This window comes from Camellia sinensis, chromosome 8 (genome assembly GCF_055761805.1).
Source record: "Camellia sinensis isolate YWXY chromosome 8, ASM5576180v1, whole genome shotgun sequence".
NCBI classification, from domain to species: domain Eukaryota; kingdom Viridiplantae; phylum Streptophyta; class Magnoliopsida; order Ericales; family Theaceae; genus Camellia; species Camellia sinensis.
Genome location: NC_138968.1, coordinates 80382222 through 80398602, shown reverse-complemented (window position 1 = coordinate 80398602; position 16381 = coordinate 80382222).

The window sequence follows — 16381 nt, the reverse complement described above, 5'->3', positions numbered from 1 at the left end:
AGAGGAAGCCATTTTCAGTCACTTTTTTACCTCTTTCTCTCTCTAAACATTTGAAAACCGTAGATCCACACACACACACACACACACTCTCTCTCTCTCTAGGTTCTTAACTTTTAGCTCTAAATACTCTTAATCCTTTGATGTTTTCACCCTAGGCCTTTGGAGAAAAGTGTTGAGCACGTCAAAGGCTTCATTTTAATCGGTGAAGTTATTGTTTTTGGCTCCGTCAAGTTCCACCCTTGTTTCCTTCTTGTCTTCTACTTTGATTTAGAGATTTCTTTGACTCTTTTATATGATTTTTAGCTTAGTTATTTGCTCTTTAAAAAGAGTAGTTATTTAGGAATTTTTGGTAAAACTTAGGGTTTGATTTGAAATCAAAATAGGGGTTTTCCAAATTGATTCTTGAAAAGGGTTGTGGGATTATGGTTATGGATGAGTTGGATTGAAATGATGGAAATCTTTTCTTAAGATGGATTTTTAAGGAAAAAGAGGTCTTAGCCCACATTTTGGATATTTGGAATTGTGAAAGGAGAATGGAAAATGATGTTAGATATTGTGAAATTGAAATAATGGTTATGCTGATAATAATGGTGTAGTTGGATATGTAATATCACTCTCATTGTAATTGATGGAATTGTATCTTTTGATTTGGAATTTATCTATTGAATAAAAATATCTATGTTGGACTATCAGTTGATAATAGTATTTATTGTTGTAGACATTGTATGAGGATTAGGCTGAACTGAAACTAATTTCCCACTCATTGTGCATTCAGCATCATTACACATTGAACATTGTAAATGTATTGGTTTTTGAGCAAAATGGGTGAATATCGTAGTAAATCTGGTTAAGGGGGGGTAGTTGTGATTTTTATTATGTTGGCCTGTGTGTCCTCGGTAAAAGTGCAGAAATCCGTGCAGTTAGGTGCCGATCCTTCCGGTTAGTACTGGTAAAATGGCTTTGATAGTGCTTGTATAGCCTACTAGCAAACACGTACCTAGAGATTCTCAGTATGTTATATCCACTACCATGTTTTTTGTTAATAAAAGATTATTTTCATGAATTGAAGTATATTTTGACATTGCATTGTTTTGAGATGGAAAATGAGGAATATTTGACAAATGGCATGCACATGTATTCACCTTGTGATTTTGCTAAAATTCATATACTATGTTAGAGTATTTCTACTGGGGTTTGGCTCACCCTATGTGGAAAATAACTTGATGATATGCCTCTGCTAAAGATATAGCTTGGAAGGACCTAGAGCTTAAGGCTTCCTTTTTGTTTTCCTAATATAATCATTTTGTTTAAACCTCGGGTTTTACTTCTATTGAGATTAAACTCATTTTGTTTTAACCAAGTATCATCTTAGAAAGTTGTAGCCAATTAGGGTATTTCTGTAATTGGTTTATTTTTGTTTTTACTCGTGTATCCATTCCATATGCTATAGATTCAAAATCTAGAATTTGTGAATATATATTATATATGCCATCTTTTGTAATGATCACTGACTTAATGAATAGAAGATATGAAATGGTTGATCAATTATAGTACTGTTATGAGGTGGGTTGATGTTATAAATTTCGGGGCGTTACATTGAGGGTATTGATTTATACTTGACTTATTATGCCACATGCTATAGATTCATATTCTAGAAATGTTGAATGTATAATCGCATGTGGAGTAATTTTTTTTTTTTTTTTGTAAATCTCTAGAGTTCAATGAATACAAATATTAGAAATTGGTGATGATGTTAAATGATGACGCTTTATATTTGTTTACTTTAAGAAATGGAAGCTTTTAATTTAGGACAACAAGATTTTGTTGCAGGAAGATAGTGAGTCTTTTTGTGTTATTTCTTTGGCATGTTTCCAAATTTGTAAAAGTGTTAAAGAATCTATAAAAAGTGTATTGGAGATATAAATATTTTCTATTTATTTTTTTCTTATTGACAACTATAAGATTGTCATTAGTATGACTCTTTATTTATAAATTAAATTTTAGTCTTGTTTATTTGATTTGTATATTTTAAATTATAAAAAAATTGATATGAAAAATCAGTAATGATGATAGTAGTGGTGGCGTTGTAGTTACTAAAAGCATTTTTATATTTGAGTAGTAAAATTTTATGATATGAAGACTATTTATTTTTATCTAATTAATGGGATTGAATTTTTAAAAATATTTTATGTACATGTCAGACATATTTAAGAACCTCCAAAATTAATTTCGTGATATTTGGAACAAGTTGAATTTTTTAAATCACTTTAGGGACTAATCTATTTGATTTTTTTTTTAATTTAAAAGCATAAGAAATTTGATATTGAAATTTAAAGTGTTGTGAACATTGTGATAGTTAATGATAGTAATAATAGTGGCAGTATTGTGGTGAAAGGTAATAGAAATATTTTTATATTAGTATTGTGAAATTTCACTGTGTAAATAATGTTTTTATTTAATCAACAAAATTAAATTTTTTAAAATTACTTTTGTGGGAGCCAGAAAATTATAGGTACTAGCTTATTGGGCCTAACCCAAACAAGGCTTGCCAAGGGCCCAACTATTGGGCTTATTCCGCCCACCCCCGTCTATAAAAGGAAGGCACCTCATGGCATATGGGATAATCTCTTTTCTGTTCCACACAGCACACAAACACACTTTACTATTCTTGATTCTTCATTCATGGATACTAACTTCAGCATCGGAGAGTCCCCGGCCGGCAACCCCGGTTCGGTGGCGCCGACTATGTTCGTCTTTGCAGATCTACAGAGATGAAACTCTTCTCTTCGTTGGATCTCTACAACATCCATGTGAGAGGATATTTCATGGTCTCACAATTTTAAATACATGTTAGACATATATTTAAGAAAGTCTAGAATTAATTCATAATTTTTAAAGCAAATTGATTTGTTTTTCTTTAAATCAATTTTGGGCAGTATTTAATTAATTTTATATTTAAATCATAAAGAATTTGATATGTGATGTGTATAAGCCCATAAAGGCCATGAATCACTATGAACAACCCAAGCCCATCACTTGGAGCCCAATACATAACCCAGCTGGTGAGGTCCAGGACAGCTGGAATCCAGCATGGCATAAAGAGCCAATGACACTCAGACACATGGCAGGTGAAGGACGAGCCACATCAGCAGACAAAAATCTGCAAAGTTATTGCCACTGCACATCACCATTAATGCAGTCCATCACAGCATTTATTACGACAACACCTCTCCGTCGGAACATGACCCCCTTACCCTGAACAAGGTAAGCTACAGCATAGACTTTCGGCGAGGAGGACAGGTCGGAAGGGACAGAGAAATGATTACCAAAGGATATAAACAAACGTTGAAGACAAGAAGAAGGTTAAGCTTTTCTATCTCTAATCTCTCCCTCTGCACTCTACTTCTCTTCCTAACTTGCTCGTCGGAGGGTTCACTGGGGGACTACCCAGTTCCCTGTTGAACTTGTTTGCAGGTTATCCGATGGGCTTGATCATTTGGACGTGGGCTTGAGGAGCTTGGACCAGTCCGATCCATTCACTGGAACAAACTGTATCATCAGTTGGTGCCGTCTGTGGGAAAGACTTTGCTCCGCGCTCTAGTTGTGCTCATAGTCGCCGGAGACCCTATCCCAACAACCTTTTCCTCCTATCCATCAAAGTGTATGGTTACAACTAGATCCATGGCTTCTCACAATAATGCTGCCGACCATCAGGCCGACCCCCCCAATCCAAACAACCGACCGCAATATTTTATCGAGCTTACCAACAGCATTAACTGCATGGCTGAGCAAAACTAGGCCCTGATAAATGCTTTACTCCAAAGAAACCTTCCGATGCCTCCTCCAGATATTCCACCCAACCAAGAAAGAGCCCCGAGCCATACTGTTCCGCAACCCTATCCACCCAACTTGGAAGGTTTGCAACCTCCCCCCCCTCTCATATAAATCTACCACCTCCACCCCACACCCGTCGGTCGTGGCACCAGCCCCTAAAGGGGAAGCCAGCAGTGTCCAGCTCCCATTGACTGACCGTGGTGACAATATTCCCTTCTGGGACACTGAACTCCGAGTAATGAAGCTCCAACTCCAAGGGATCATGCAGAACATTCAGCATAAACCCTCTACCACGGCAAAATCACCATTTGTTGCCTCCATCTGGGACAAACCTCTGCCCGCCAAGTTCAAGATGCCCACCATTGACTCTTTTGACAGTACGACGGACCCAGTCGACCATCTGAAGACCTACCGAACCCTCATGATCCTCCATGCCTTCCCTGACGAGATCATGTATCGGGCTTTTCCCGTGACACTGAAGGGGTCAACTCGACTGTGGTTCATCAAGTTACCAGCAGACTCTGTCTCCACTTTCCAGCACCTCAGCGACTCCTTCCTCAGTCATTTCATTGGAGCCCAGCGCCAACGCCGCCCGGCAACCCAACTCCTAAACATCCTTCAGACCGAGGGGGAGTCGTTGCGCAGTTTCGTTACCCGCTTCAACACCGAAGCCTTGTAAGTAGCGGAAAACGATGACAAGGTCATCCTCACGGCTTTCATGGCTGGGCTACGATCGTCCGATTTCCTCTTCTCCCTCTCCAAAAACCCCCCGACCTCCATGGCAGCCCTACTCTCCAAAGCCCAAAAATACATGAATGTTGAAGATTCACTAGTCGCTCGGCAGGATCTAATAGCTAAAAACCCGACCCCCAGAGAAAAGAGAAAAGACTTAGAACCCAGAAACACCCAGTATAATAGCCAAACACCCCACTATACAGACCGACCTCCCCGCGCTGACAGGTCGGCACCAGCCCGACCGCCCGGTTAGTTCGAGCGGTACACCCCTCTTAATTCTCCCATGGAACAAGTCCTCAACCAGATCCAACGGGACTACCCCCTCAAATGGCCCCTACCTTCACGGACCCCTTCCAATCGGAAAGACCAATCCAAATATTGTCGTTTCCACCAGGACCATGGCCATAACACTGATGACTGCATCAACCTCAAGGATCAGGTCGAGACCCTAATACGTCAAGGGCGTCTCAGCCGGTTCACAGACACCTGCCCACAGCAGAGGCAAAGAACCGAGCCCCTCAGAAATAACCGCCGGAGCACCCCACCCCGGCAGCCAGCCCAACCTAACCAAGGCCATGATCGCCCCCCACAACAACCTCGGCCGCCAGGTAATCCCCCTCCGCCAGTTGGTGAAATCCGAGTCATTTCAGGTGGCCTTGCTTGTGGGGGACCATCCCGCTCGGCTCAGAGGGCAGAACTCAGAAAGATAAGGCAAGGCTCAGACAAAGCAGTTGCCACGGTAGACCGACCCTCCAAACAGCCCAAGCAGTGGACAGAGCCCATCACCTTCACGGACGCTGACTGTACAAGCATCCATTATCCTCATGATGACCCTCTCGTCATTTCTGCCCTCCTCTCCAACTATAAGGTCAAACGGGTTCTCATCGACAACAGCAGTTCTTCAGACATCATATTCCTCAACTGCTTCCGCCAGCTCAAGATTGGGGAGGAAAGTGTGTCTCCCCTCCAAACCCCTTTGGTCGGTTTCATTGGCGACCGGGTGACCTCCATCGGCTCCATCGATCTCCCTCTCACCATCGGCGAATACCCACGGCAGACTACCAAGTTGCTCACTTTTCTCGTGGTCGACTGTCCCTCTGCCTACAACATCATCCTTGGTCGCACCGCCTGCAACGCTTTCTAAGCTATCACTTCAACCTACCACCTCGCCATAAAGTTCCCTATCGACCTGGGCGTCAGGGCAGTAAGGGGAGAGCAGACCGTAGCCAGGGAATGTTATGTCGTCTCACTCAAGGAAGTCAAGCTGAAGGAGGCCATGATCATTGAAGGACTTGACGTCCGAGATGAGGACGAGCTGGTCAGAGGAGAGCCGGTGGAGGAGCTCGTTGAGATTCCCATCGATCCCACTAACCCAATGAAAATTGCCAAGATTGGCAGCCAACTTTCCCCTCAAGCTAAGGCCGACCTTACTGCCCTTCTGATCGAGCACAATGATGTATTTGCCTGGACCCATTCAGACATGCCGAGCATTGACCCCTCTTTCATAACTCACCGCCTCAGCATCGAACCCCATTTCCGACCTTACTGCCAGAAGCAGCGTATCTTTCATCCAGAGCGCAATACTCTTATCGCCGCAGAGGTTGACAAGCTCCTTGAGGCCCAATTCATCAAAAACGTGGATTACCCTAAATGGTTGTCAAACGTGGTCCTAGTCCGCAAGAACAATGGCAAATGGTGACTCTGTGTCGATTACTCTGACCTAAACCGAGCTTGCCCCAAAGACAGCTATCCTCTTCCCCGCATAGATCTACTGGTCGGCGCCACGGCCGGTTATCAAATGCTCAGCTTCATGGATGCTTTCTCTGGGTACAACCAAATCCTGATACACCCGCCCGATCGGAAACATACATCCTTCATTACCGACCGAGGTACCTACCACTACCGCGTGATGCCATTCGGACTAAAGAATGTTGGGGCCACCTACCAACGGTTGGTCAATGCCATTTTCCATCATCAAATAGATCGAAATATGGATGTATATGTCGACAACATGCTAGTCAAGAGCAAACTCTCTATTGATCATTTGACCAACCTGTGAGAGACCTTTGCCACCCTACGCAAGGACCAAATGAAGCTCAACCCAGAGAAGTGTACCTTCGGCGTAGGATATGGGAAGTTTCTGGGTTTTATGGTCAGTCAGCGGGGCATTGAAGCTAACCCTGAAAAGATCAAGGCCTTGATTGAGATGCAGTCACCCAGAACGGTTAAGGAGGTTCAAAGGCTCACTGGCCGAGTTGCGGCCCTCAACCGCTTCATTTCCCGCACAACAGATAAGTGCCTACCATTCTTCAAAGTTCTTCGGCAATCTTTTGAATGGACAACTGAATCTGAAGAGGTTTTTCAGCAGTTGAAGCAGTGCATGGCCAATCCCCCCTTCTTTCACAAGCAATTACGGGCGAGCCCCTCTTCCTTTATTTAGCCGTCTCAAGCACCGCAGTTAGTGCAGCTCTTATCAGGAAACACGACTCTGTCCAACGGCCGGTCTACTACATCAGTCGGGCTCTCAGGGGAGCAGAGCAGAATTACCCGCTGTTAGAAAAATTGTCCTTGGCCTTGGTCATCGCCTCTAGACGGCTCCGTCCTTACTTCCAAGCCCATTCCATAGTGGTTCTCACCGACCAATCCTTGAAGAAGGTCATGCAATAACCAGAACTTTCCGGCAGACTCATGCAGTGGTCAGTGGAACTCAATCAGCTTGACATCTCCTACCGGCCTCGAACAGCAATTAAGGGACAGGCTGTCGCAGATTTTATCATGGAATTCACTAATCCCCCCCCCCCAACCACTGCCCCTCCACCTCCACCAACCCCTACCGAGCCAGAAGACCCGCATTCTTGGACTCTCAACGTCGATGGATCATCCCACAGGGAAGGTAGTGGGGTTGGCCTCATTCTCACCGCCCCTGAGGGTGGCTATTTCAAATGTGCTCTCTGTTTCTTATTTAATGCCAGTAACAATGAGGCTGAATATGAGGCATTGATAGCAGGAATCTGCCTCGCCAAGGACATTGGAGTCAGCTACATCCGGGTGTTCAGCGACTCCCAGCTCATTGTCGGCCAGATTACGGGGAAATTCGATGCCAAGGAGGACACAATGCGGGCTTACAGGGATATGGCACTCCCCCTTGTTCGCCTCTTCAATACCTTCCACATCAAGCACATACCTCGGGCGAAAAACTCCAAGGCAGATAAGATGCTCAGTTGGCCTCTGCAGACCAGTCCGACCTCAGCCACGGTGTCCGCCTCGAATATCTAGCCCACCCGGCCATTTCTCCCGACCAACAAGAAGTGCAGTTCCTCCAAAACAAACCCATCCCTTGGGCGTCCGATATCTTCCTATTTTGTACAACGGGGGAACTCCCAGATGACCAACAGCAGGCCACCAAAGTCAGGGCCCGATCGTCCAATTACATCCTGGTCGGTGGCGTCTTGTACAAACGTGGTTTTTCACAACCATACCTGCGATGCCTCAATTCGGCTCAAGCAACCTATGTGATGTGGGAAATCCATGAGGAAATTTGTGGTAATCATTCGAGCGGTAGGTTTCTAGCTCACAAAATACTCCATACTGGTTATTTTTGGCCAACTCTCAATCAAGATGCGACTGATTTCGTGCTTAAATGTGATAAGTGTCAACGTTTTGCCCCCATGCTCCTCCTACAGAGTTGATCACATTTTGCAGCCCTTATCCGTTCGCCAAATGGGGGATCGACTTGGTCGGTCCACTTCCCACCGGCCGAGGCCAAACCAAGTTCGCGATTGTCGCCATTGATTACTTCACCAAGTGGGTAGAGGCAGAACCCCTTGCCACCATTACCGAGCGAAACATAACCAAGTTCATCTGGCAGTCGATCGTTTGCAGGTTTGGCATCCCTCAGGCCATCGTCTCCGACAACGGCAAACAATTTAACAACGCCAAGTACAGGAAGTTCTGTGCCGACCTCCAGATTCAACCATGTTTCTCTTCCCCCGGTCATCCCCAGGCCAATGGCCAAGTTGAGGTCAGCAACCGTTCTCTCCTAAAGATCATCAAAACTAAGCTAGAAGCTGCTAAGGGACTTTGGGCTAAGGGACTTTGGGCTGAGGAACTACCGAATATACTCTGGGCTTACCGAACTACAGCTCGGACTCCCACTAGGGAAACCCCTTTCCGCTTAACATACGGCACTGAGGCGGTTATTCCAGTAGAAGTCGGTCTGCCTACTCCCAGGGTTTTACATCCGAATCCAGCGCTAACCGAAGAGCTCCGTCGGGCAGACCTGGACCTAATTGAAGAACTCAGAGAGACCATCGCTATCAGACTGGCCTCATACCAACAGAAAATGAGAACACACTACAACCGCAAAGTCCGACCAATGGAGTTCGCTGTAGGGGACCTTGTCTTGAGAGAAGCAACTCTTGCCACCAAAAATCCGACTGAGGGTAAACTGGCAGCCAAATGGGAGGGACCTTACGTCGTGAAAGCCCGACCACGTCCGGGCACCTACCGACTTCAGGACATGGAAGGTCGAGACCTCCCCCACCCCTGGAACGCTGAACACTTGAAGCGCTACTTTCAATAAGTTTCTACTGTTGTATTGCTCAGTTGTTGTATTTTCTTTTTGATGCATAATGTAAACTTTGATCGACTAGACTACACTGTCCAGGACAGCAATTTTATATCTCAGCTATCTGTGTGTTGTCTCAATAACATTTTCATCTGTAGCATTTATTAACAGCCTCAGCCAGACTGAGCACCAGAAGCCTCAGCGAGACTGAGCACTAAAAGCCTCAGCCAAACTGAGCGCAACAAGCCTCAGCCAGACTGAGCACAATACGCCTCAGCTAGACTGATCACCAAAAAGCCTCAGCCAGTCTGAGCACCACAAGCCTTAGCAAGATTGAGCACCAACAGCCTCGTCCAGACGAGCGCCAAAAAGTCTCAGCCCGACTGAGCATGAAGCACGGGCTCGGTCAAGGCCACCCATGCAAACTTCATGCTTGTGGAATTAGTAGACACACTTAGCCACAATTCCAGCTCCAAGTCTTTACACCACTCTTTGCTCAGTCAAATTCCAAAGACGTTCTTACACGTTTTCTTTACAAGTCAGGTTATTTTCTTCTCAATCAAACTCTTACAAGTCAACCTCTTTCCTTACAAGCTAAGCTTCACTCCATCAACCACTAACCTACTTGAGGAGTGTGGCAAACACCAACTTATAATTTTATTACATTTTAAATTTCACTCTGCATTGAGGAGTTCCTAACTTTACTCTGCATTAAGTTTTTATTACAAGTTCAATTTCACTCTGCATTAAGGAGTTCCTAACTTTACTTTGCATTGCGTTTTTATCACAATTTCAATCCCACTCTGTCTTGAGGAATTCCTAAATTCTGTTTTTATTACAAGTCTAACTCCACTCTACACTTCACAATGATTCATACACAAGCCACCATTCTCATCCATTTCAGATGCACAAGCAAAAACAATCAAATGCAAAACACAACTGAACTTTTATTTATTCACAACTTTGTACATAAGTTCATTACAACAATTCAACAACAAAAAAAAAAAAAAACACAAACACAAACAAAACAAAACAAAAACAACCACACAATGTCTGTGCAAGGTCTTCTTTTTCTTCTTCAATTACTCCTCTTCGCTGGACACAAGGTCTTCTTTTTCAATACCCTCATCCAGGGGGGGTCTGGGCCACATCGTCGTCGTCGATTTTCACACTACTCAGGTCCAAGTTTGGAAACAGCTCCTCAGCTTTACGCTTGAACATCTTCTAACCACTGTTCCAGAACTCAGTCATTTCGTGTTTATAAAAGTCTGACCGCTGGAAGCTCTCAATCACTTCTGACTCAGTCCTGCCGCCAGCGGTTGTCCTTGATGGGCCAGCCCCCCTAGACTCCTCCCTCGCCAAGTTGCTGGCGACCGCGGCATCAACTGCCATCTGAAATTCAGCGGACCCCTTGAACTGATCCACTGCTGTAACGCACAGATCGGGGTATGCCGCCCTTTCAGAGGCTGCCTTGGCCTTCTCTTCGTCCAGATCCTTTTGTAGGGTCGCCTTTTCAGAGGCTGCCTTAGCCCTCTCTTCCTCCAACTGCTTCTGCAGGGTCACCATTTCAAAGGCTGCCTTGGCCCTCTCTTCAGCCAACTTCCTCTGTATGCTCGCCCTCTCAGCAGATGCCTTGGCCCTCTCCTCCTCCAACTCCTTTTGCAGGCCGTCCCTCTGCTCCATTGCCTTCGCGCGCTCTCCCTCCAGCTCCCTTTGCAGACCGTCAATCTTCATGTCTGCCTCATCCTTTTGTTTAACCAGCTCTTCATTACTGGTCATCGCCTCTTCATGCCGTTCGAGCGTGACCGCGCAGGCTTTTTGGGCCTCCTCCAGCTTCCTCTGCTTGCCAGCAAGCTGGAACTCAAGCGACACAACCTGGCGGCGTTCGTTCTCCAGCTCCAACTTGACCGCTCGTAGCTCAACATGGGCTCTCTCCCAGTTTACACTCTCCTTCTTCAACCTTGCAAGTTGAGCCTTGGCCTCATCTGCCTTGAGTTTTGCAGCCCCCGCCTTCTCAGTAGAGCCCCTGCTAAGGTGATTACCTTCATTTGAGCGGAGCATAACCCCCTCAGCAGCTCAGCCTCATTGAATCTGGCTACTGAGCGCAAGGCTGCCTCTTCCACAATCCCCACAAGGCGGTCTGCCCCTACCCTGGCTGGGCCTTCTTCTCCCTCCAGCCGCCCAGCCACTGCACGAGCGTAGTAGATCGCAGTAGTCAGACTAATTCTCCCTCCTTGGGGTGCAGGACCCCCCTGGGGCTGTTCTCCCCTCCTTGGCTTAGGGCCAGTTGCCCCACCTTCTACTTGCACTTCGGGGGCGGCCCTCGCTACCTCTGTGGCGATCCCCACCACTACTGGGATGACCTCCATCCCCTCCGACGCAATGTTCACCACTTCTAGGACGACCACCCTTCCTGGGTTCTCCTCCACTCCCCCCCTCTCTGCCTCCTTGGCCACACTGGTCTCTTCTACCCTCACTTCCCTCCTTCTCTTCAAGGCAGGCTTTTCTTCACTTCTCCTCACTCTCCTCTTCTTTTTCACTACGCCCCCCACCTCCATCTCATTTAAAGCCCTCTCCTTCAAGGGATCTGTTGGGGGCGGTCATGGCACATATTCACTTAAGTCTTTTTCCCCCAAGGGTTTGGGGCGAGGTCGGATCCTCTCCCTCGCAACCGGCCTTGGCGGTCGGTCTGCCTGCGACTCTTTGAATTTTTGGGCTTTGGCCAAGATGGTCTGGTCCTCCGCCTCTTGAGCCTTCCTCCTTGCTTCCAACTCCGTTCGGTCGAGGTCCCCACCACTCGGCTGTGGACCCAACCCTGCCTCAAACAAAGCCGACGGCTGAACGAGATCGTCCCATCTGGCCCCTTCCTTCTCCCTCCATTCCTTTACCCTCTTCACCCTCTTCTCTGCTGCTGCTCCCAGCTTTGGCTCCACAGACTTGGTGGGCACTTTCCAAATGGTGCGCACTCCAACCCCTCCACTGGCAGACACATAGAACCACCGTGGTCTCCACCCCTTGATCGACGATGGCAGCCCCACCACCAGTCCTTTCCCTGCTACTGCCTGCAGAGTGACCTAAGTCTCTTGCTACCCTAAGGCCTTGTAACATACGAAAAATTCGTCTACTGTCATGGCCGCCCCTTCGTTCGCCTTCGACCACGCACTTGCACAGGCCAGTAAGATCTTCCACGCATTAGGCATTAGTTGGCCTGGCGCTACCTCCAAACGATTCAGGACATCTACCACCACTTGCGGCAGGGGCAGTCTCAATCCTCCCTTCAATGCTTCCTCATAAAGGGCAAACTCCCCTGGCCTGGCATCGGATGGCCTCTCCGTCGACATCGGCAACAATAACTCTATTTCAGCAGACACCTGGTATTTTTCGTGAATAGCCTCCAAATCCGCTGCAGTAACCGTTGATCTATCTGCCTTTGTATGCCAGTGATCTGGTTCTGCCTGGCTGATTGGCTTTGGAGCTGCTATCATGGTGGAACCATGGGATCGTACCACCAACTCCCTCACTCTCTCCATCCTATATTGCTGTGCTAACTCTACTGCATCATCATCACCAAGTGGATCCATCCTGACATTCGCAGCTTCTTCTTGGGCCATTTCTATGGTATGTCTGTGAATCGCTTCGGATGTAGGTGCAAGGAAATTGAAAAAGTGTTGCAGAGGTGTATCGTGAACAACAAAGGAATTCACACTTGGAATATTTTGATTTTTCGTAAACAAGTAGGTGAATTGAATAATGCCAAAAGCCCACGGTTTGCCCGCATTCCAAGGATCCCAATTAATTTTTGCCAGTTTGAAAACTTTTCAAATCATCCGCCAAAACTGTCTTTTAAACACCATAATGACCTATCGTTTCATGTCTGATCTAACGCCTAATCTCCCCCCCAGGCGGGATGTTGCCACGTGTACGACCACGATCCACTGTCTCCTCTCCTTACCCTGTCTTTTCCACTTCAAATCACCACGTGACACGCCGTCTCTCAAGCCCCACGCCCCTCCACCTCACCCTTCGCGGTCGACCCTCATCATGGTCGACCCTCCCATTCGGTCACCCTTCGCGGTCGGTCCTCCTCGTGGTCGACCCTCCCACTCGGTCACCCTTCGCGGTCGGCCCTCCTCGTGGTCGACCCTCCCACTCGGCCAACCTTTGCGGTCAGCCCTCCTCGTGGTCGGCTCTTTCACTCGGTCACCCTGTACGGTTGGACCAACTTCCGGTCGGTTCACCCTCTCGGTCACCCCTGCCGGTCGACCTATATACTGCCAATCCCTAACACCTTCATCTTCTTCATTAGTATTTCCTTCGTTGGACTAAAGCTACAATCGGGAATGGGGGACTATTGACGTGTATAAGTCCATAAAGGCCATGAATCACTATGAACAACCCAAGCCCATCACTTGGAGCCCAATACATAACCCAGCTGGTGAGGTCCAGGACAACTGGAATCCAACATGGTATAAAGAGCTAATGACACTCAGACACATGGCAGGTGAAGGACGAGCCACATCAGCAGACAAAGATGTGCAAAGTTATTGCCACTGCACATCACTATTAATGCAGCCCATCACAACATTTATTACAGCAACACCTCTCCGTCAGAACAGGACCCCCTTACCCTGAACAAGGTAAGCTACAGCGTAGACTTTCGGCGAGGAGGACAGGTCAGAAGGGACAGCGAAATGATTACCAAAGAATATAAGCAAACGTTGAAGACAAGAAGAAGGTTAAGCTTTTCTATTTCTAATCTCTCCCTCTGCACTCCACTTCTCTTCCTAACTTGCTCGTCGGAGGGTTCACTGGGGGACTGCCCAGTTCCCCGTTGAACTTGTTTGTAGGTTATCCGGTGGACTTGATCATTTGGACGTGGACTTGAGGAGCTTGAACCAGTCCAATCCATTCACTGGAACAAACTATATCATCAATATGAAAAGTAGAAACATATTTGTGATCATTGGATTAGTTAGTGATGGTGGTGATGGAATTTTACTGTTTAAATTAACAATAGCATAGAGAAATTTTACTATGTTAATATTAACTTGGGCATTGAATTTTAGGTTCGTCCTTATCTGATAGATCATTCCAAAACGTTTTTAAAAATAAAAATTTTATAAAAATAAATAGTTACATAAAAATTTATACAATTTTAAAATTTAAAAAATAAATTAACAATATTTTGATAATAAGTTATGCCTTGTTCATTCATTGTCCTTATTTTTATTGCAACAAATTTTGTAAACATACACTTTTGACAATACAATTTTTACAGAAAAAGAGGGACTTTATGATATAAAAAAAATAAAAATAAATCCTTTTAATTTAGTATTTGAACCAGCTTAAAAGTTACTTTTTAGTTTAATAAAAAAAAGACTTTTTTTTATTTTTATTTTTGACTTATTAGAAACTCCATTATAAAGTTACACTTAAATGTTTGGTAACACCACCTAAATTTTTGGTATCTTCTTTAGTGTGGTGTGTGTGTGTGTGTTTTTTTTTTTTAAATAAAAACATTTTCATGTGATTGAACTCGATAACGTGTGTACATCAGGAAATGAGGATAAAGCTTCTTTGTTTTAAATTTTTTAATCTCTTGTTTTAATGTAATTTTTATCATGAAATTACATTAAAAAAAAAAAAAAAGTGAATTTATGTGATTCAATAATTAAAAATAAAAGAATTTACAAAAAAACTATCAAGGTTTGATATCGGTAACAAATTAAATTCTAACTTTTTAATTCTTTCAAATTAGCCCTTAACTTTCAAAATTATATCATTTCTAATTAGTTACAATTACTGGAGAATGGTAATTTAAACAATTTAAAATCTCATTTGAAAACAAATTATTTTAGTAATTTTTTGACATTTTATAAGAAAATGTGCAGAAAAGTAAAGAAAATAATGTGACAACTTATAATGACTTTTTAATTTTTTGATTAAAATATGTAATTGTCAAACGAGACATTAATCAATTTTTTTTTCTTCATAGCCACATTCCACCCTAACGGTCATCTATCACCACCCTCATTTTCCTCAACCCTCCACAATTGCTGTATCCCTTTTTTCCCGTCCACTGCCACTTCCCTTCCCTAGTCCACTGCTAGCCCTCTCATTCTTTCTCTAGTTCATAGCATCTAGCACCACCAACAAAAATTAGTTATCCAAATTGCCCATGTTCGTTAGTATAATTAACAGATAGTTGAAATTGATATCATTTTAAAAATTGAGAATTTAAATTAAAATAATTAAAATATTAGGATTTGATTTGTTATTTGGGTTCAAACTCAAGAGTTTTTTGCTTTATTTATTTATTTATAATTTTCTCTTAAAAATATATTAAAATAGATGAATAGAAAAAATTAAAGACAAAATACAATGTCAGAAAGGGGTGATTGGAGGGGGATGTTGTAAATGTAGCTCGATACTAATGTGGGAAGTTGCAGTGGTAACTAACCCCAAGTTACAATAATGTTATAATAATTATATTAATACTTATTATTATAAATAAAAATAAATGATGAGACAAATTAAATTAATATAATTTAGAAATTCACATAATAAATTATAAATGATATAACGATATAGTAACAACAAAGCTTTGGAAAGCCCTCAATAAATGTCTCTCTATCTTGATGATAGTGTGTCCCAGATCCCTCTCAAATTGCACCCCCACGAGGGTGGTCCATAACCATAATATGGGTCCTCAGCCCTTTGGTGGTTGGTAGACTAAAAAGCATCCTATATTAGGCTTGGGATTTGGGGACCAAATATTTGATGAATCTAATGTCTGTTGTAGGCTATCACTGCTAAAATAAATAATTCTCACATGCAATGAGGATAGAGATAATGGGCACAGTAGTCCGAAAGATTTGGTCCTAAGATTTTGTCGCTTTTAAGATTTCGTTTCGGAACCTATTATTTTAATAATTTTTTAATTTTTTATAAAAAAATGTGTAGAGAAATAGAGAGAGTGATGTGATAATTTATAATAATTTTTTTAACTTTTTAGCTAAAATATTTAGTAGGTGTTTGGGATTACTTAAAAAATACAAAAAGTCACTATAAAAATAAAAAAATTTATATTATTCACAATTTTTTGGCAGGAAAACTGGGGCTAATTAGTCAGAAGGTAAAAAGACAAAATTACTCTTACTTGTCCCATTCCAGCTCACGTGTGAAAAAAAAAAAAAAATTCAGTGTCCAGCACAGCACAACACAGTGCAGCATAGTGCACTGACT